Source organism: Vulpes lagopus, chromosome 22 (genome assembly GCF_018345385.1).
Source record: "Vulpes lagopus strain Blue_001 chromosome 22, ASM1834538v1, whole genome shotgun sequence".
NCBI classification, from domain to species: domain Eukaryota; kingdom Metazoa; phylum Chordata; class Mammalia; order Carnivora; family Canidae; genus Vulpes; species Vulpes lagopus.
Genome location: NC_054845.1, coordinates 9,469,170 through 9,490,517, shown reverse-complemented (window position 1 = coordinate 9,490,517; position 21,348 = coordinate 9,469,170). Strand labels below are relative to the sequence as shown.

General features: G+C 41.0%; 1 protein-coding gene and 1 long non-coding RNA gene across 7 annotated transcripts in view; one reads left to right on the top strand and one right to left on the bottom strand.

The window, feature by feature from the left end:
- The window catches only part of SPATS2L (spermatogenesis associated serine rich 2 like), a 159,948-nt gene that overhangs the window by 82,058 nt on the left and 56,542 nt on the right, over positions 1 to 21,348 (bottom strand). The window contains exon 1 of one of the 6 annotated variants that reach the window (XM_041737252.1): positions 8,643 to 9,074. The exons of 4 other annotated variants lie outside the window; for them this stretch is intronic. The gene's annotated coding sequence lies outside the window, so the exon portion shown is untranslated. Of the gene's footprint in view, positions 1 to 8,642; positions 9,075 to 21,348 lie in introns of those variants that run through there. One more of the 6 variants, XM_041737251.1, reaches the window with a different exon arrangement.
- On the top strand, positions 8,943 to 12,986 carry LOC121480595. The gene is made up of 3 exons (XR_005985022.1): positions 8,943 to 9,071; positions 11,201 to 11,279; positions 12,773 to 12,986. It is a non-coding gene; the product is annotated as an uncharacterized LOC121480595 (long non-coding RNA).

Here is a 21,348-nt window from a genome sequence, read left to right as displayed (position 1 = left end):
TGACTGCAAATTCTATATCCTCTGATTTGGCATATGGAAGAAAGCAAATAATACTAGCTGGGGGGTTCCTGGGGGGCAAAGTTCAGTTAAACGGCCCACTCTTGGGCTTCAGCTCAGATCGTGATCTTAGAATCCTGAGATCAAGTCCTGAGTCTGGATCTGTGCTCAGTGGGGAGTCTGCTTGAGATTCTCTTTCTCTCCCTCTGCCCCTCCCACCATTCTCTCTCTCTCTCTGAAATAAATAAATCTTAAAAAAAAAATACTAGCCAGCAAATAATACCTGAATTTCATTCTCATTTATTGCTACTCCTGACAGTTACTAGTAACAGAGATGGGATTATTTTCTGATGATCTGTAACAGTGAAGAGACATGGTCTGTGAAGTGCAAGGATAAATAAGCAAGCATTTTTGTTGATAAGCCATAGATGAAAAGTGGAACCTTTGATCAGTCATCACAATACCTGCCAAATGGTCTACAATCATATTTGAAAACATTTGGATGTTTGATTTTCTTATTCAAATGGAAGTTTTGGCATGTAAACACACACTGTGCACATATGTGGATTTTTCTGCATGTTACTCTGTGTGTGTGTGTGTGTGTGTGTGGCAACGAGGATGTGAGGGAGGGGGAGATACGGGTCAGACCTATGGAACTATGAAGGCTCAAAGGTGACAGATGGATTTAGTGCTATTTGTTAGGATAGATCTGGGAGCCACAGTTCCTTTCATTAGACTAGATTAGCTGAATCTTCTGGATACATCTCCTCTTGCCGTTATAGATGTGTGAAATCGGATAGAAAAAGCGTCTTGTTTTTGTTGTGCTTTGATGTCTAGGATTTGGGTGTGAAGCGTTTCCTAAGGCTGGAGTGTTTTAATCCACGGAGGAATCAGGGAAGAATTCCATTGAGGACAGAACATTTCTGAGATCTGAGGAGGTAGCAGCACTGAAAGGTGAGCTGTATTTGGAGATGAACAATACACACACATATACCTTTCTTTTACTTAATATACATATTGACATACATTTCCTCGGCAATTCCCTTTCTCTCTGACCTCAACGTCTAACTCATGAAGACTCTTCTGTGGTAGTGGTGCCAGTGGATTAATTACGTGAGTCTGTGTGTGAGGAAAAGCTGGCTCCGAGGTTAGAAAGGGGCTATTATAGGTTTCTCAGATGGAAAAGATTAAGATAAAGATAATTGTAGGGGCTGCTCTTGGCCCATTTTATTCTCTTAATTTTTTCCCCCTGTATGGAGCGCTGCGTCTACAGGCTCTACCTTTCAGGAGGATTCCAATGCTCTCTCTATGTCAAGGCTTTCGGCTGGCTGGTGCCTAACAGGGAGATTGGGGAATCAGCTGTAGTTCCAGTTATGGAAACTAGATGAAGGATTTTAATATAAATAGAACTTAAATTTGGTTTGCCTTAAAGAATTAAGAATTTAAATGGCTACACAGTCAAACTGAGTTCTCGGTCAGGACAAGGTTTGGGCAGGGGTGATCACCAGCTGAGGACCCGTGTTAAATGTCCACACCCTCAGTCTGGCACCAGTCCCACTGGGTTACTGCGAAGCGCACCCCAAGTGGCCTGGTATCAGAGGCTCGTTACCCTTCCTGAGCTCACTTCCTCTCCTCTATGACAATGAAACTATGCTGTGCTCCTATTCTTTGGCGATTCTGTTTTCTGCTATGGACTCCATCTGGACAGTCGGATCAGTTTGATCTAATCTTGATTGTTTAACTTAGGTAAAGAACACACCAAAATAATAAACCCAGAGAGTTTGGCAACTTAGAGTTGCAGACCCCTGAGCTAACCTAAGAGGCCTCTAATGCTGTGAGTGACAGGTGTTTGGGACCAACAGACCTCCTTATTTCCCTCATGTCACACCTGGTCATCACACTACTTGTTTATCACTATCAGACAGGATGGATGCCCATATCCTAACATACCTTGATCAAAAGAGCTTTAAATCCACAAGAAATGTACAGGGATCTCTGACTTCCTAGCAAAGCCTCTGTTTCTAATTCCTACTATCACTTAAGAGTGTTCTCAGTTCTACCAGTTACTGAAGCCCAATTATTCAGATCCATAAATACATACTCTGTGCCTATCAATCAATCAATATAAAATTAAGATAACCAGAAATTCCTGATATCGATGTAACGTTTCAATAACTTAGGTATTGCTTGAAATTCCTTTCCTTAAAGTTGTACTTCAGCTTTCATTAATAATATTACAAACATACAGAGATATCATCTAAGTTTTATATATATCCTAGAGAAAATAAAGATCAAGAAAGTTGTTGACTGAAATTTTATTTATGAAATAACAGATTAATCTCTCATTTCATTCTAGATATATATATTCCATAGTCAAAAATTTATTAGGAAAAGATATCAATCCAAAGAAAAGAATTTCACAATTTATCACCAATATATCATCTATACACTTCTCTGGTGTAAAATTAATAATCCACAAATAGGGTTACCACTAGTCACTTCATGTACAAAGTTATATCAAACTGAACTACTCATTATGCAGAGATCTTACTTAATATACATTAATGCCAGTCAGAAAATCTATTAGTTTATAACAAAGATAAATATTCTTTATGAAAAACCTGAACAGAACAAATTCTGGAAAATATGCTTCAGCATTTCTAATTAATACAATTCAGTGAGACTCAGCATATGACAATCTGTCCAACTACCAAACTCTGAGTTTAAGAAATATATGTATTTCTAATTCTCAGGCAATCATATACAACACAAAAAGTGAAAACAAGACATTGAAATGTCAAATTGCTTTCTGACCCTGTTTCCCTTGTGTTTTACTGTGTAGACAGTAATGAAGTTTCACTTTTGTTTCTCTGAAACCTATTACTGCTTTTAGATTCACTTTCCTGTTCTCAGGTACTACATCACTTTTCTTGAAATGGATTCAGGGAACCAGAGGTAATACATAAGAAAAATGTTAAAATAATGATTTTAGCAAATTTTTTCAAGGTCATTTATGCAAAGTTCTCCCATGATTTATAAAGGCATAAAGATCATAACGCATAATTGGAGCTGTTAATAGAGTATTTCACAAATTATCATAATGTAGCTGAAGGAGATAGGTAAGTGGCGGACATCCCGACAATAAGGCACAGAGAGGGAAATGAGCAGGTTGGGAGAAGACGGGATCAGTTTGACTTTCTGGCTAATCATCAGGATCAACTGGGGAACTTTCAGAAATAGGGTTTTCTGGAACCCAATGCCAACTGGGATGAGGGGGCTGAGGCCTGAGAAAAGCAACTCCCCAGGTCATTTTCATGCAAAGCCAGATTTGAATGTGGCTGGCTGAACCAGAATGTGCAGGGACCGTAAAACATACCCTCGATTCCAAAGACTTACTACAAAAAGGAATGTAAACTGTCTCAATATTTTTCCTATCTATTACGTGTTGAGATGATAATAGTTGACATACTGGGTTACATAAAATACAACATTAAAATGAATTTCGCTCATTTCTTTTTACTCTTTCAAAGGTGGCTACTAGAAAATATTAAATGACCACGGTGGCTTACATTGTATTTCTATTGGGAAGCACTATCCTGGAGTAGCTGCTCTCAGTTTGATTCCTAGAGGAGATCAGCGTCACCTAGGAACTTGTTAGAAACGCCAGTTGTCCACCTCTCGCAGGCCGACCGATGCCAAAGCTCTGGTGGGGAGCTCAGCAGTCAGTGTTTAGGCGGCCCCCCCAGGGCATTCAGAGGCACATGGCCTAGGCTTTGAGAACCACTACTCTCAAGTCTCCATCCTGGGAATGTTAAGAAAGGGCCTCTTTCTTGATCTCAACCACCACACACAACACACAGACTCTCACAGAAGCCTAGACACGTAAATAGGGGCCCAGTTTCCCACAGATTACATTAAAGATGGATCTGGCCACCAACATATTATTAATAATAATTAACACACTTATGGAGCACTTATAAGGCCAGGCACTATGTTAAGTGCTCAACAAACATTGTTTTTTCAGTTAACCCTCCCCCTATAAAGTAGAAATGATGATTATCCCCCATTTTGCACATGTGAAAGCCAAGACGCAGGAATTCGATAATTGAGCCTGGGTCTCAAGGTAAGTGGCAGGCCCAGAACTCAAACCCGGGCCATGTGACTTTGGAGCACACGGCCATTGTGCGTACAGCCCCTCAAAACCATCACGAACAAGTCATGGGCTGTTGCTGAAGTGCCGCAAGAATTCTGCGGGAGAGTGGAGGCCGTCCGAGCGCTGGCTCCTCAAGCAGGGCAGGCATGGGACACGTGCCTTGGGCCTGTCTACGCAGGGCACACAAACTGCAGAGCAAAACCACTCGACTCACACAGGAATGGACAGGAATGGACTTGTTATAAAGAGATGGCTGCTTTCCTGTGGCTTCCTACCTCGGAGGAGCGTGTAGAAGGCTGCATTTAGCTGGCCCTGAGCCAACAAAGTGTTTCCTACACTCCTCCATGCTGCCCAGGGGCTGCAGGACATTCCAGGGTCTAAGGCTGAACTGCTTCTTCTTTCTACATTAAAGTAATTAAAGTGTCCACGTATCTGACTCTGGTGCAGCCCTGACAGCGTGTGATCACGAAGGTGGCCCTGGAGACGTTTTCATGGGTGCCTCAGAGAGGAAGACTCAGGACTGAGCTTGTGGGTGGGGAGTCAATTACTCAACATGATCGACGCAAGCAGCAAAAAAACCCAGTCAAAGCAGGGTGTCCAACAGTCGCCCAGAGTGCCAGCTCCGAACCTGTCTAAACTTAAAGAGCCATCTGCATTCTTACTCGGTGTACAGCATGCTGGTACCTCTGGAAGAAGGTGCAACACAACCGATTAATTTATTTCCTTCTCTTCTGCCGTTGATTGGCTCTTAGCAGAGAGCAGTGTTCTGAGGGAATGAGAAACAGGTCAGGCAAGTTTCGACTAGATCTGTCTACATGGGGTGCCTCGTCCTGATGGACAATTGAAGAAAGGTTCTAGATCCGTACCATACAGCACGAGGGCCTCAGGTCTCCAGCTACAGAACAAGAGGCTGGAGTTACAGGGGAAGAAAAATAATTTTACCTGAGTTCCTACCTGACACGCTCTCTTGTTAATCTGTAATAGAAGACAGATGAACAAGAGAAAAACAAACAGAAATTTATTGACATGTGTACCTTGTGTAGACACGGGAGATATCGAAGGAAAAGTGGGGAAGCACCTGAGGTGGCTTAGAATTCAGAATTAAATACCATCTTACCAGGAAAGGGGAGGGGTGTGTGTGTGTAGGCCTCTCAGGGAAGAGCAAATGAGTTTTAGGAAAGATGAGAGGTATGATAGTTTGTGATAAAGTGTGTCTGAATGTGCTGTCAACTTCTAGGCTCCTCTTTCTCCTGTGACAGGACACAACAGCCTTACCTGGTTGACAAAACTGCCCAAGGGGAATTCGGACACAGCCTCTCCCTGCATTTGCTGTTTTCCAAGGGCCTACAGCTCATAGAAATCAATAGGTCAAAGGAGCAGATTCTGGAAGCAAGTCCTGAATTCCTACAGTCATACTCGGGGCCACACATTCTCTACCCTTCAGAGCATGACTGCTGTGGTCCTTCCCAGCTCTCAGTACTACAAGGGGGTACGGGCCCTGGGATGGATGCATTCAACAGCTAAGGCAGCAGAAAGTTAAAAATTTGTCTTAAAAAAAAAAAAAGGCATGGGTGTCATCTCCAAAGTACTAGGCTGTCTCCCTGTAAAGATCACCTTTAAACTGGTCAGGGACTAACTGTCCAGTCCGCCAAGCACAACCAGGGGTACCTTCATGCCAGCTGAAGGCTTCGTCTACATTTACACAATTCAGAATAAATTTATAAATTTATAAGACTGGGACTTCGTCTAAATTTAACACTATGTGGGGTTTCTGGTGCTTGACCTTCCTGTTGCTTAATCCCTCTCTTCTGTTTTGTGCTCTGGTCCCTTCCCCTCCGTCCTTTGCTGCTCCTTATCTGGTGTCGTAATTACTGAGGTCTCTTATGCTCCGAGTGCTTTAGCTCTTTCTTCTGTGGTTTAATTCCTGCAGTTTAATAAAAATTCTTGTGTAGTGCCTTGTTCCTTGGAGGAAAGCTCCTTTAATTATTAGGAATGAGGACACATAAACAATGAAACAGAGAATGGTGACTGAAATATGAATTTCATATAAGGATACTTTACCTGGACTTTTTTGTTTAATTTGGAGGGGGAATAAAACCTCTCAAGGTTGCATTTCCATTCAAAGAGACTTCAATGTACTAAACTCACCGTTAGAACAACTTCGCTGAGAAGCATTTTAAGGGCAAATGTCAGGAAAAAATTTCACATTTAAGAGCCCAGGCTCTGCCTCTTTTGAAAGGCCGGGTTAGCCTCTGGTTTAGAAATGTCGCTGCCTACAAAGTTCTTTGTGGGGAGAAGAAAGAAAATTGAATGTTTTATTTAAACAGGTCATTAACAGTCAATACTTATTTGAAAAGGCCTGCTTCCAGAGGCAGATAAAAGCTCCCAATCACTCAGAATATCACTCGAGCACATCTAGGGCAAGATGTGCTGATGCAAGTTTCAGGCCTCCACGGGAGAACATCTCCACTCAACAGCCCAGCACTGGCGTGGGAGGCAGTCATCCGAATTGGACGCCCTTGTATGTGCTGCACACACAGACACAGAGAGCAAGAGCACAAAGCACACTCTATAGCAGGCCCCGCTTTGCATTTTTCCACTCTGGTACTGGCAAATGCGTGTGAATGAAGATGAACCATTTTTGCATCAAGAGCCAAACCACCTCCCCACGGGCGGCAGCAGAATGCAAATGGAGGCAAAAGAGCAGAGGGCAACTAAAATAAATGCAGCAGATCCCAGGCACTGCGAGCACACGGGGTGGGCGTGTGGCAGGCTTTATTAGCATTCAGCTGTGGCATGGTTTTTCTATTTAATTTGAAATTATTTCATTTCATAGGTCTCTGACGGCTTGCGAATATAAATAAATGCCTTTTTCTAAAAGTGACCTGGTGCTGGGCCCCTGGAAGGCTCTGCTTCTGATCGCGGGCTTTCAAGCATACATGTGTTTCCATAGCGATGTGGGTGACCCTGGGCCTGGCACAAGTACCCACTTGTACCAGCAGTTCAATTATGTTTCAAGATGCAATGATGTCAGCTCAAGTCTTTAAAACATGCCCATCCTCAGAGAGGCCTTGGGAAAGGTGAAGTGACTGGTGTTATGAGGTTCAGAAGGAGAAATTTCACTCTGTCCAAGCATGCCATCAAAGGCTCTCTTCCCACAGATTACACTGGCTTCCCCTCATCCCTCTGCTGCCCCTCGAGCAAATCTCTGATCCCGGAGGGGTGTGGACAAAAATACCAAGCACAGTTCTCCTTCACACAGCTGAGCACCAAATGCACAGACGACTCCCAGCCTCAATGCTGAGAAAGCACACGCTTTCCCTTTACTTCCTTGTGCCCAGCTCTTCAACTAGCTATGGGCGGTTCCTACAGAGAGGGCAATGCTTGTTCTTACTACGTGACAGACATTCACTAAACACCTACGACGTGCCAGGCTCTACTGGGAATGCTGGCAGCGGTTACAAAATAGCACTTACTGAACTCTTACTGTATATCAGGCGCTGCATAAGCACTCTGCATGTATTAACTCATTTAATTCTCATCATAACTCCATATGGAGTGCGCTATCCTCAATTCATAGAAAAAGGACTGGAAGCGTAGAGAACAAGCTACTTATTCAAGTCCCACTGCTAATGAGTGCCTGAGCTGAGCACTCGACTTGGACCTCCCGACTCCTTCCATCACTGGATAGAGACAGACATGTACACAAAAACATAGACGAGAGCCAGACAAGGAGGTGGAGAAGGAAATCAGAGTGTGGACTCAGGAAATCAGAGTTGGCAGTGAGCTGGCTCAAGGTTCTGGGCAGAGCAGCACTAAGGGCTGCTTGCAAGTCTCGTCACAGAGACCAGGCATAGCAGAGGGCTGGAGGCAGGCTTGCCATCAGTGGGGGCTGTAGGCTTTTTAAAATTTTTTATAGCAACTTTATAAAGAAAACACTGATATGCATCTCCAAAGAAAACATGCACTGCAGTTCTGCAACATAACTCTGGACTGGCAAAGAGAAATCCTAACTAAACTTGGCAAAGAGGAGCCACACGTTCAAAGCCAGCTCTGGGGAAGCTGGCTCATTTGCCCTGGAATACACCTGGCAAAGGAACCATCATCTTTTCAGAGCAGAGTCTGGTTTCAAAAACCTCTGTTCCAAGAAGCGCGCAATATTCCTAATCCATTAAGTCAGAATTCTTTGAGTAAACACGTAATGATTTTCTCAAAGTAGCAGAGGAAGGTTTTTCCCACTTCCTTGAAACGGCACTGGCCCTGACTGGGTAAAGACCGTCTAGGATGACTGTCTCACGTGCCCTGGCTTTGGGTTGGGAGGGAATATGAGGAAGCTGAGGCGGCCCCTGAACATCCAGCAGGAGAGAAGCAACCAGCAGCCTAGCCAGTCCAACGCACCGACACCTGCCCACCCGCCTCCCTCCACTCCAGCCCCCGCAGCCCCAGTGACTGTTCCTCCTGAGGCTTTCCAACAAAGTCAACTTCAACTCACTTTTTCAGGCCTCCCAGTGTGTTCCAAATCAGGGATCCCAGGCCAAGGCCCGAGCTTCTGGCTTTCTCAACAGGCAGATCAACCCTGTTCCCCAACTGGCCACCTTTATCAACAAGCTTTTACTGTGACCAGTCATCTCAATCATGATGCAGGTGGAGTCAGCAACCAGGGTAGGTGGCAGGATCCTGGGTGTGGCCCGGAGTAGGTTCAGGCCCGGAGTGGCCTCAGCCAGCTGCGGCTCAGAGGGACTCACCTTCTGAGGACCGGCTGTTAACTGGCCGGAGCTTGCGCCCTCGGCCTGTCAGCGAACGCCGAGTTCTCCGTTCTTCTCTCAGAGAAGGCCGAGCCAGAAGACGGGCCCTGCATACCCTCCGCGGCCTCGGAGGCCGAGAGACAGTACGGGCTGGGACTCTAGCGATCGCTCCAAAGGTCAGGTCTGGGTCTGGTCATCGGCTAAAGGCTTCTAATCTTCCTGCGACACTAGTGCAGGCGCATCAATCAATTAGCAAACATTCCTGGCTCTGCCCCTGAGGCTTGCTGTCTCCCCTCCCCCTTCTAAAACCTGTCCCCTGGTTCTAGGCCTAACTGGAAGCATCTGTTGGCTAATTCTGCACTAAATGAATACTGTACTACTATATCCATGGGTATATCCATTTCATGAGGGCTCATGCTCTCAGCCAGAGGAATGAGATGCTCATGGAGAACGTTCAGTCTCTCCCAGTGAAAAGCTGATGTGAGGCGTATGGGGGTGGGGATAACCATGGCCGGGGCCCGGCAAATGGAGAGGGCCTTCTTACCTGTGAACACCTGTTCTCCCTATAGGCAAGTTAGTCTTGTATGTGTTACCTCTGTTTGCTGGTTTGATTTTCAAAAAAAACTAGTATGTGAGTTCAACATGTCCACAGAAAGGCGCTATTTCTTTTTAGGGTCAGGCCTGTCGGGATCCCCACCATCAGAGCCCATGTTAAACTGCCCACAGGCAAAGTCCGCTGAGGAGCCCGTGCAGCCGGCCCCGAACTAGACTGGTAGAGGCAGGTGCACAAGTGAAGGTGCTTCTGTCAACATCCAGAGCACCTTTGGCCCTTAAATAATTGCAGAGAGGAACCGGCCTATTTTTTTGCTATTCAGATTCTTCCTTACTTATCTTCTTATGATAGGAAATAAAAAATTACAATTTACCAAGTTGGAATCCCAATCCTGCCTCTGAGTAGTTCTGGGATTTGGGTGACTACCCCACTCTCTATGGCTTTGCTTCCTCATCAGTAAAATGAGGGTGATAATAATAAGGACCTCATTGGGTGGTAATGAGGATGGCATGAGTTCTGACTTGTAAAAGTGATTAAAACAGTGCCTGGCACACAGTAGGAGTTATAAAATAAATATAAATAGAGAAATCATCTCACTAAATCCCTCTATAGCCTGTGTGGTTGCTTTTCCATAATCCTCATTTTACAGTGAGAAACTAAGCCTGAGAGGTCACGGCCATACATCTAGCCAGTGATGGGGCTGACCCTTGAAATGCAACCTTCTGACCACAAATTGCCCTTACAGGGCTACACCCTCCCCTCCCCTGAATACTGCCACCCTAGGGCAACTCCAGAGAGGCGTGGGTGGCAGACTGAGGCCTGGTTGCAGCATTGCCAAGAAAGATGTAAACTCTCACAGCTCTGACTGTGCCCAAAGGGTCATTTGTTTTTCGTGTTCTTTTTCATGAATACCTCCTCCCTGCAGAACAGCTTGGAAACCCATGCTAGGTCAGTTTCTGGCCATGTGCCTAACCAGATGTGATAGGTGCTCTGGTGACTAAATTCATAGCTAAGGTACCTGTCTTCAGAGGACAATAAGCAGTAAAAATATAGAAAGAGCAAAGTTCAAATAAAGTCTTAGAGCTAATTAGAGAGCAGCTTAAAAATTACTAAATCTCCTTTCATACCTTCTGATTTCAAGTAACCATATTAAGATGGATAAAAGAGAGAATTAATATGATTTTAATGCTCTTGAGTTTATTCTAATGCAATCACTGATAATAAAAAACTCATTCTGACCAGTTTATGATATGCTAAAAATTCTACAGGTCATATTTACTACCTTAGTAAATTTTCTTTCAGTTTCTAACTATAATAAAAAATAAAAATTTGCCACCTGAAATATGCTATGATGAGAAAATAAAGACTTTTAAAGCACTTCAAATATATAAGATATTAATAGATTCAATGAATTACAAAAAGAACTCCTTCCCTTTAAAAAGCCTATCTCTGATAAATTCCACTTCTTCCTCTTTTCCAAAGTAGTAGTGTAGAAGAGTGCCTTAGACAATTAAATATTCAGTAAAGACATGAAAATCAAGGAATGTCCTCTTATTTTATTTTTCCTTTCTTGATTGCAAGAAATTCCCCAGTTCTCAACATCGAAGACTGGGTTATCACTTTATACACCACCATGAAAACCAGCATTGTCCAATGCTCTTCTAGCCACGTCACTTTACATACCCTCCAATCAATTCCCTATCCTCCTCCCCAGCCTGTATGTCTAATCTGTAATATTATGGTCATTCTCAGGGTCAAGGTCCAACCATGAGCACTGAAGTCCTCCACATCTTCCCATATCAAACCCCAGGTGTCCCATCTCTTTAACCAGGTAACTTCCTCAATGTCTTCTACTTATTTTATTTCTTCTGCACATATAGTCTTGTAGTTGGGGTAACCAGGTCACTAGACTAGCCCTCTAGTTAGTTCCCCTCCATCAAAACCTATACTCTGCCCAAAAGAGAAAGGCTGAAGCTGTACCCTTACTATGGAATATGAGAAAACAAAAATTAATTGGTTTTCAGTCCAAAGGTAACCACATTTAACCACTAACCTTACCATTTATATATGCCTGTTAACTCTACCCACAGATACAGATTTTCATTGCTGCATACACCCATATGTATGCTGTGGGTTCTTTGTAAGCCTTTCCATGGCAAGCCTGCTTACTCCTTGAGTTTACAGCATGAAAGGCGTGGGAGCACACACCTCACCCTCTTTCCTTTGCACTGAGCTCCAGCCTGCCCTGTGGCTCAACTCACACTGGGGGAAGTCCAGAAAATACCCAATGCTTACGATGGTCTGTTAGGCCTCAGCGATATGTAGTTTAATCTCTTCCAAATCATTTTTCTAAAGATTGAATCAAAACTGGTTTTTGTACAGTAGTTCAAATATTGTACAGGCCTTTCAAATAAATATAATACCATATATTATTTCCCTTTGGAAGACTTTCTTTTAGTCATCCAATCTACCTTAAAGCAATTTTCAGGTGTAAATGTATTAGGTTTTGATCACTTGTTTGATGAAAAAGATCCATCTCTCACAGCCTCGATTCCACTTATACCCATTTTTGGCAGACTGGCAGAAACAAGCAATTGGGGTTGTTAATTTTTTTTTTTTTTTTTACTAAGGCTAAAACTTTCATTATCTAGCCAGAGAACATGTCCTGTGAGTGTGCCCCCAATGGGCTGGACACTGCATGTGGAGGGATGTCCACACGTGTGTGTCCCCATGAGAAATGATAATCATTCTTGAGGGATGTCTATTGTGGGGCATTAGTTGGGGGTGTGTCAGAACCAAGAGAAATAAGAATGCCAGTAGCAGAATCTTAAACCATTCTGAAATGTCTATAATCATGTTTATAATGGGGCTTCCAGAGGGGCAAGGAGGCTTTCGTTTAGGTGGCTTTATTAGGGCTTCTGAGGGGCGGGGCTCTTTTACACTATTTTAAGGAAGTACTGACAATGATGGGCATAGCATTTCAGGTAAGAGGAAAAGCAAAACTGAAACCTCTCTGGCAGAAACAAGTAAGTCACATGTAAGGCCAGAAGGAAAGCCTGCCTCCATAGTGCACAAAAGTCAACTGATAAATATTTATTGGGGGTCCACTATGCACCTCAGATAGATGCAATGTGTTTAGCTTACTGTAATGCAGTATAATTTTAAGATTAGCTTTGAACAGAGATAAGATTAGCAGGCAGTAAGCAATCAGATGACATCAGAAATCAGTTTGTGAAAGGTGTTATATGGTGAGGTTTCAATTACACACTTGTCTTGTTCATACTGAAGCAAAGAGATAACATCCTTGTTTTGTTTTCCTTTTAGCAAACGAGAGAGAGTTCCTTTCCATCTCCACTGCACGCCAATTCTCTGAGCCACTCCCCTGTCATTTATGGTTATGAGTAATGAAACTAAACTCAATTTTCTCTATTAGTTTTGATATGAATTGAAACTTGACTTTTTTTTAACCATTTCAACTTGATGCAACTTGATTCTTTTTCCTTTATTTTTGCAAAAATATACTTTAATCTGACTAATATTAAATATGTGCTCTAAAACAAATAAAAGCTATGCAGCTGAGTTTCATTTCACTCTAGGAAAGCAACTCATAAATTAAATATTTCATTTGGTTTTTTTTACCTGGCTTTGCACCCCGGGAATAAACAACAGTTAATATTATGTAACTTACCAAACTCAGTCTTGAAAAAGAGATAACCAGACACTGAAAAGACACTCTTGTTTGTTTTACTAAGTGGTTCTTCTAAAAATCTGAGTATTAAAGAGGGAAAATGCCTTTGAAAATTAATCTACTTTTTTAAAAAAGTCTATTTCTGAATGGCTGCCAGCCAGACTTCAGTTGGTTTCATTTTTCATTTCAAGCTTTCTAACAAAATATGACTGGACAGAATGAGACCACTCCAGACAACCTCATGGAAAACACAAAGGAAGGACTGAGGAAAGACTATAAAGACAACCCAATGCTCAGAGTTTTGGTTTAATTTTTTAAAGATCCTGAAGCTATGCTGCATGATGGGAAAAAATACATTTATCTGTGACAAAGCATTCTCCTTCCTCAAACCTCTGACTAATCAGTCAGCCTCTTGCTTTACAAAGACTTCTCCTGTCTGATAACACTGCCATGCCTTTAGCAAGAAGGGTCATATGCTGAGCTGGCTCACTGACTCATTCATTCATTCATTCATTCACTTAACAAACATTTAGTGAGCATCTCCTTTGGCCAGGCATTACCCTAGATGCTGGGGAATGCAATAGCAAACAAAACAAAAATTCCTCAAGCACCATGTTGGGTTTTATCCCTTTATGTCTATTTCACCGAGTCCTCTCAGTGCTCCCACAAGTAAGTATTACTATATTCATTTCATAGATGAGAGAAGTGGGCATAGAGAAGTTAAGGCCGAGGTCCCAGAGCCAGTCAATAGCAATTCAGGGACTCACATCTCTGAAACTGATTCCCAAGCTTGTCCTTATTCTACTAGACAGCTGCCATTATTTTGGTTTGATGCAAATATAGGAAATTGTTTAAAAACTACTTAATGGGTTCGATCCAGTTAGGAAATCTTAGCATTTGCAACAATTATAATCAGAACTATAAAGCCGGATTGGCAGAAAAGCCAAATGGGATAGAAAAGTTATTAATGGGAAGAACAATGTTTTCTCAGTGTTTTAAATTTTGTTCTCCACTTCCCAGTGAGGACAAATCACGGTGGAATACATTTGCCAAAACCATTTCTCATCTTTCTGCTCACCCTTTCTTTCACTTGCATTATCTCCCTGAGTTCCCTTTCCCTTCTTCCCATTACGTCTTATATCTTTATTATTATTTTAAAAACATTTTTAATTTTCTTTTTTTTTTCCTTAAGATTTTATTTATCCAGAGAGAGAGAGAGAGAGAGGCAGAGACACAGGCAGAGAGAGAAGCAGGCTCCATGCAGGGAGCCTGACGTGGGACTCGATCCAGGGTCTCCAGGATCACGCACTGGGCTGCAAGACGGCGCTAGACCGCTGCGCCACCGGGGCTGCCCATTTTTAAATTTCAATTGAAGTATAGTTGACACGTCATATTAACATCTGGTGTCTTTAAATGGAAGATGCTGTCATTAAGAGTAACGTGTCTCCTGGCATAGGATTTGTTCAAGCATAGACTGGAAGACCACTTAGTGAGACGCTGAAAGGGTATTCACTTGTAATTCAGGAAAATGGGGGACTTCAGAGTCCCTCTGAAACTTCAGGGTTCCAAAAGGGGAGACGAGGTAGTTTTATAATCTTTCTTCAGCGTCTTCCTCTAAGTTTCCCATGAAGTATCTAGACTGGTCTCATTCTGCCTTAGTCGTGTATTGTCTAAAAGCTTGACATGAATACTGAAACCAAGTTATTAGGTCTAGCTGATACTTTCGCGGCATACTCCTAGAAGTGAAATACTTCTTTGGGTTCCTTGTGCCCAGGATCTGAGATGGTCACAGAAAAAGCCTGCTTGCAGGCAAGACTGGAAATGCTTCCAAATCTATGGCTTTGTTGGAAAATAATTTGTGGCTTACTAGTGAGATAAAATCAAGAGAAAACTATCACCAGAAAGGCATGGATAACTCCTGTGTAACTTAGACTTTTTGTTTGATTTGGATCATAACTCAATCTGACTCCCCTGGAGCCCATCTCCAGGTCTCAACTTACCCATAGTTCTGTAAGCTGGAACAGTTTCAACACTCAACATCCATCCCTCACTCCTTATTTCATAGAGAGAGGTCGAGTAATTGTTCATTCTTCTGGAATCTGAAGTTAGAAGGGACTCAGAGGTCTCCCATCTTCCTGACCTACAAGTCAATTCCTTTCCAACACCCTCATTAAGTGGCCATCCGGTGTCTGCTCAAATTCCATGATGGGGACTCCATGCCTTTTAATGTAGCTGCTTCTGCATGAGACTAGTTGTGAACAAATTCTTAGGTAAAATTGAAACAACTGCCTTCCTATAATTTCCCATGCAATGCTCCTAGCTATGCTTTCAGATAGTCCATAAATCTGACCACTTTTCTCCATGTGTCACATTTGTCCTATGTATACTTTCTCTATTTTAGTACAGGATCATTCAGGCTAGATTTGGTAAGGACTTCATAAATCTCTAAATTATTTTATAGGCAAAACATTTTGTATTGTCAGATCTTTAGAACTTTATTTTTGAGAGAGCATTCATTCCTCACATGACATAGTTTTGTGTATTCTCATTCTGGTATATATGATATCTACACCATATATTATGTTGTATCGTGTTATGTGCCAATATACACACACACACATATATATATTCATTTAATGGTTTTATTCTTCTTTTAATGCAACCCAAGATTGCATTTCATTGACAACTACACCAGACTATACTTTGGTTATAATAAGCCTCTATTAATGAAATCCAAGACTTCCTCATTTGATTCATTAGTAAGTTCCATTTCCCCAATCTTTACTTTCATAGTTGATTTTTGGGGGAACTTAAGTGCATGAGGATATATTTACTTTAAATTAATTTTGTCTTGTTAATTTAGCCAATTTTTCCAGTCTATTGGAATTCTTTTGGATATCAAATCTACAGCTTTCCACTTCAGGTGTACATTTCACTTTGGTCATTCACAAGCCTGAAGGATATCATTTATGTAACTTATGCCATTAATAAACAGTCTGGGCTTGAATCACAGCTCTGACACCTAAGAAATGTGTGACCTTGAGGAAGTTACTTAAACTCTCTGTGCTGCAGCTTACTCATTTATAAAGTGGAAATAAAAGTATTGACTACATAGGATTGTTGTAAGGATTAAATAAACTAATAATGCAGAGTAATAGAACAGTGTTTGACACATTAAGAATCCAACAGGCATCTGTCATTCCTATTATTTTCATCCAACTCATCATCGTTAACGTCACTGCTAAAGAAAAACCTAAAATAAAACAGAAGTAAATGTCTATACATCACTTTCTGTGATCACATGGATCCATTCTTTAGCACTCTTTGGGCTTGGTTATGCGAAACCTACTTGTGAATCCACTTAACTATTGTTATTCCCTTCATATTTCTCTATTAAATCGACAATAAAATCTTGAGATACTGTGAAAACTGGCTGGATGATATTCCTACACACCTTTAACTACCACATTTTCTTCATCTTGCATTCTAATTTCTCTACGGAACAGGAATATCACTTAGTCCCTCTTGATTTCTTATTGGTGCCTAATGATTATCGCTTTCTTTTCTGAGTGTTCCCAAAAATTTCAGAATAAATTCTAAAATTCTGCTGAGATTCTGTGTTTGCTAACATTCCCTCAAGATGGCTGGTTGGAGCGGGGGAATCACAGGTGTGAGCATTCTCAGGCCTGTGGCTACAATCTGGGCCAGGAGACCCCAATCTACAAGGAAGGGCTAAGGATCTGGTATTATGCTGCCATCAGCCTCAATTCCCTCTTTTTTTTTTTTTTTTAAGATTTTATTTATTTATTCATGAGAGACACAGAGAGAAAGAGAGGCAGAGACACAGGCAGAGGGAGAAGCAGGCTCCATGCAGGAAGCCCGACGTGGGACTCGATCCCGGATCTCCAGGGTCACATCCTGGGCTGAAGGCGGCTCTAAACCGCTGAGCCACCTGGGCTGCCCCCTCAATTCCCTCTTACCCTCATTCTAGTCTAACCTTATCAGATGGGAGATCATGATCCTTGATTAAAAGCCAAGAATAAGAAGAGCTGAACAGTCCTTTGTTTTTCTCATCAGAGGTCCTGTCCTTTTCTTGTTCTTTTTTCTACAGAAGTAAAACAAAATTCTACAGTAAGAAGTACAACTAAAAATAATACTCCACTCTTGACAGAAATTGTAACTATGTCATTATCAAAAATGGGAACAACACAGTTGACATCATAAGCATTCCAATTTTCTACATCTGGTTTATTCTGTGACCTTCATTTTCTGTAGGACGCTTCCTTGCCAGCTTTTTAAGTCCCTTTTGTTGTTTTTAGAATTTTTTTTTTTTTACATACTTCAGCTCACTCTGAACTCTAGGCTTCCTGACACCATTCTATTGGGATTATCTCTCTCTTTGGTATCTGTTCTTGGTTATTTGCCTGTCCTTGCATTTTTCTTTAAATGGTCTTTTATATTTTGAGTTAACCTGAGTATGCCCTTTGCAGCCATAGCCATCTTTTTTCCTCACCCTTTTAGAACTTTCAAACCTCTAGTTCTAATCATTCAAAAAAATGTGGACTCTTCAACTTAACGAATGTGTGTGTATGTGTGTGTGTGCATTATCTTTGATAATTTGGAAAAACTTTCATGATTATATTATCAGAATTTCATTATTGTTTATTGCTTAATTCATTATATACACAATGAAGTGTGCCTGTGTGTGTGTGTGTATGAGTGTATACATGTGCTTTATTGAGTATCAGCTATGTGCCAAGTCCTGTCCCATTTACTAGGATACAAAGATAAACATGACAGATACAGGGCTGCCCTCTTGAAGCTTAAAGTTTCACAACAAATAGATAAGTGAGTACAAAGGCAATAGTGACCTGGTATGATACTGAATTTGAGAAGGGGGGTTTGAGAAGCTTCGAGAGCACATTCAAAGAGCCCTAATCACAGTTTTAAAAGTTGAGGTTCTTATCTCTTTAGTCTAGAGTCTCAACCTACAGAATCATATCTATTTCTTCTCTGAAATTTGAAATTTCTCTCCCAATATCTGTGATACATATCTGGCTATATCCATCACCTGCTCGCTGATTATCACAGAGCTAAAATGACACGGTCACCATCTTCCAAGAGTCTGGCACATAGTAGACGCTCAACTTTCACTGAATAAGTGAATAACGTTTCCTTCTCCTTCTATTCCACCAACCAATCTCTTGGTTAAAATTAGATCCAAAATAGCAGTTCCCTTCATTTCCTTCATCTTCTTAGGGATGAAAATGAGGTAAATTGGTATCTGAAACCCTGTATTTCTTTGAACATAAATAAGACTTCTAGCAGATGCCCAAATAATTTAAGTTTCTCGTCACTCCCATTTACTATTTTTTGTGTCACTTTTGTATGCTATATCAGAAGTAAATTATACCAATGCTTGATATGGCTGGGTGGCCTCAGCTCATTTATTCGCTCAAAACTATTTACTGAGTGCTTACTGAGCACAAGAAACTCTCCTGGACACTGTATTTTTCCCTTCCTCCTTTTACAAGTGCGTGTCCTCTCTTGGGTTTACAGATACCCACACTTCTGCCTGCCCTGGAATATCTGGATTCCTGCTGCACGGGAACAACTCATTTTCCTTGTTTCTTCTCTGCCAAAAATCCTGCCATTTACCAACCTTTTTTTAAACTGCAGATTAATTAAAGGAAGGTTTCTCAATCTTTTGATAAAGAAAACATTCTTATTTTCCTATAATGCTACTGAAATATCAAATTAAGTAATTTCTAAAAATCAGACCTATGAGACAAAGCACTACACTGTTTATGAACTGCATCATTTATCACCTGCCATTAAGAATCATTGATCCTGGGGCATGCCTGGGTGCCTCAGTTGGTTGGGCATCAGACTCTTGGGTTTGGCTCAGGTCATGATCTCGGGATTGTGAGACTGAGCCCCACATAGGGCTCCAAGTTCAGCAGGGAGTCTGCTTGAGATTCTCTCTCTCCTTCTCCTTCTGCCCCTCCCCCGCTTGTGCTCCTTCTCTCAAAATAAATAAATAAAACCTTAAAAAAAATCATTGATCTTAATGATGGAAACAATTAACATGCTAAAGAATATAGCCAAATTAATAGTATTATTTAGTGGATCATCAATGTGTCCAGTAACTTTTAGGGTTTGAACTTTCATTTACACATCCATATACCCTATATGCAGCCTAAAAAACTGGAATTCACTTTCCACACTCAGATGTTGCAAAGTAATTTAAGTCATCTGTAATCAAATGCAAAAACTGTCTCCCAAATAAACCACCACAATTTATTTTCCATATAAAATAAAGATATATTCTTATTTTCTTGAAAAGTATATATTTTCATCAAGGTTTCTATACCAAGTATTTGAGTCATCAAATAATTTTCATTGGCTGTGATTTGAGCTCTGAGTAACTCATTGTTAAAGAAACAACAAATCCATTTGTCTTTGGTGTTTTCCCGGTGTGCTAACAAACTGTTCTGTCTACAAGAGGTCATGGCCACCTGACCTGGAAGTGAGCTTTGCTGAGTCAGGAGGTCAGAGATCACCATGGATTGCTAAATAAGCAACAATGCATAAAAATAATGGAGATACAGGGAAAAGATCCTGATGCTAATTAACCTATAAGCTAGGCCAAATACAGTTTTGTCCAAAGATAAAAGGAATTCTGCATTGGGCAAGAAAAACTTTCAATTAAAAGCAGAAAATAAAAATCGCATGTAGTGGGTTTGGGTAGAGTACTGATGTTTTATCCCATTAGATGTAACATTTTAATAATATTGATCAAGACTTTGCAATAAGGTTAAGAAGTAACTTTCAAAAAATGTTAAAAATCATTTTCAAGTTTGAATTAGTCACATTTACCAGGAAATATATAGCAAATTTTAGGAAAAATTAATTATACCTATAGAAACTCTTAGTAAATTACCACTGTAGATTATTATGTAGGAAATATGAGTGAAATATCTAAACAAGTATCTGAGATATACTTAGATTCTGATTCCTATGATAATTAGTGCTGGGAACATAGAAGGAAGCAACCTCCAAAGTGTATAAGCACAGATAACCCCTAGTTTGACATGGATTCCTTCACCAGGAAAGTGAAGTTACTGCATGTGAATTACTGCAATGGTTTACATTTGACATTTGACATTAACACTTTTGCTGCTGGCATGTTCTCTTTTTTCCTTTTATTTTCATATCAAATATTTTTAAATTTTATTTATTTATTCATGAGAGACACATAAAGAGAGGCAGAGACACAGGCAGAGGGAGAAGCAGGCTCCGCGTGGGAGCCTGATGCGGGACTCGATCCCAGGATCCTGGGATCATGACCCGAGCCAAAGGCAGACAGACGCTCAACCACTGAGCCACCCAGGCGTCTCTATTTTCATATCAAATATTTCACACAGTTATATATGGTATTAGATCTATTACCAACTCAAGTCCACGAAAATCAGCAAAAATTGCAGATTTTGTTTCTTATTTGAGACTACAGTTTCTCATCTAACAGTTTTTTAAATTACCTTCACTTGAAATTCTTAGTACAGCAATAAGTTTCATTAACTCCCTCTGTGTAAAAACAGATGGACATAAGAACAAAAAAGTAGACATAAACAGGCTTTATTATTTTCTCGGGCTTAAGGGGCTCTTTTCAGATGTGCCAGTCAGTATAAAATGAAGAGAGTATCCTGAAGAAAATAAACCCTTGGGTCAAGAACAAAAATACCAACATAAGAACAAGTATGAATCTGTTGACCATTAATGTGTATAAGTGGATGGAATGAAATAATCAATCCATGTTCAAGAAATTAAGTCCATGGCAATGCTCCCAGCTTCTCATTTGCAAGACATGATTGCTGATTTATGGTTTCTGGATGGCTAATGAGTTGCATTAGAATCCCAGTATGTTCATGCTTGAAAAGAACTTCATAACATCTCAGAAAAATTTCTCTTTTTTTTAAATTTGGAAACCAAGACCCTAAGTGCATGAGGAACTTCCAAAGTCAACTTTCTAGTCACAACTAGAAAGCAGCAGGCCCAGGACTTGAATGTAGGTCTTCTGTTCCTTATTCATTTGAGAACATTTTACCAAGAACTTCCTACATGCGTAGACTTGTGCCAAGTACTAGAAAAACAGTGAGTGGAATACAAACCCTGGCCTCAGGGAACTTTGATTCTGGTGAGGGTTACCAGA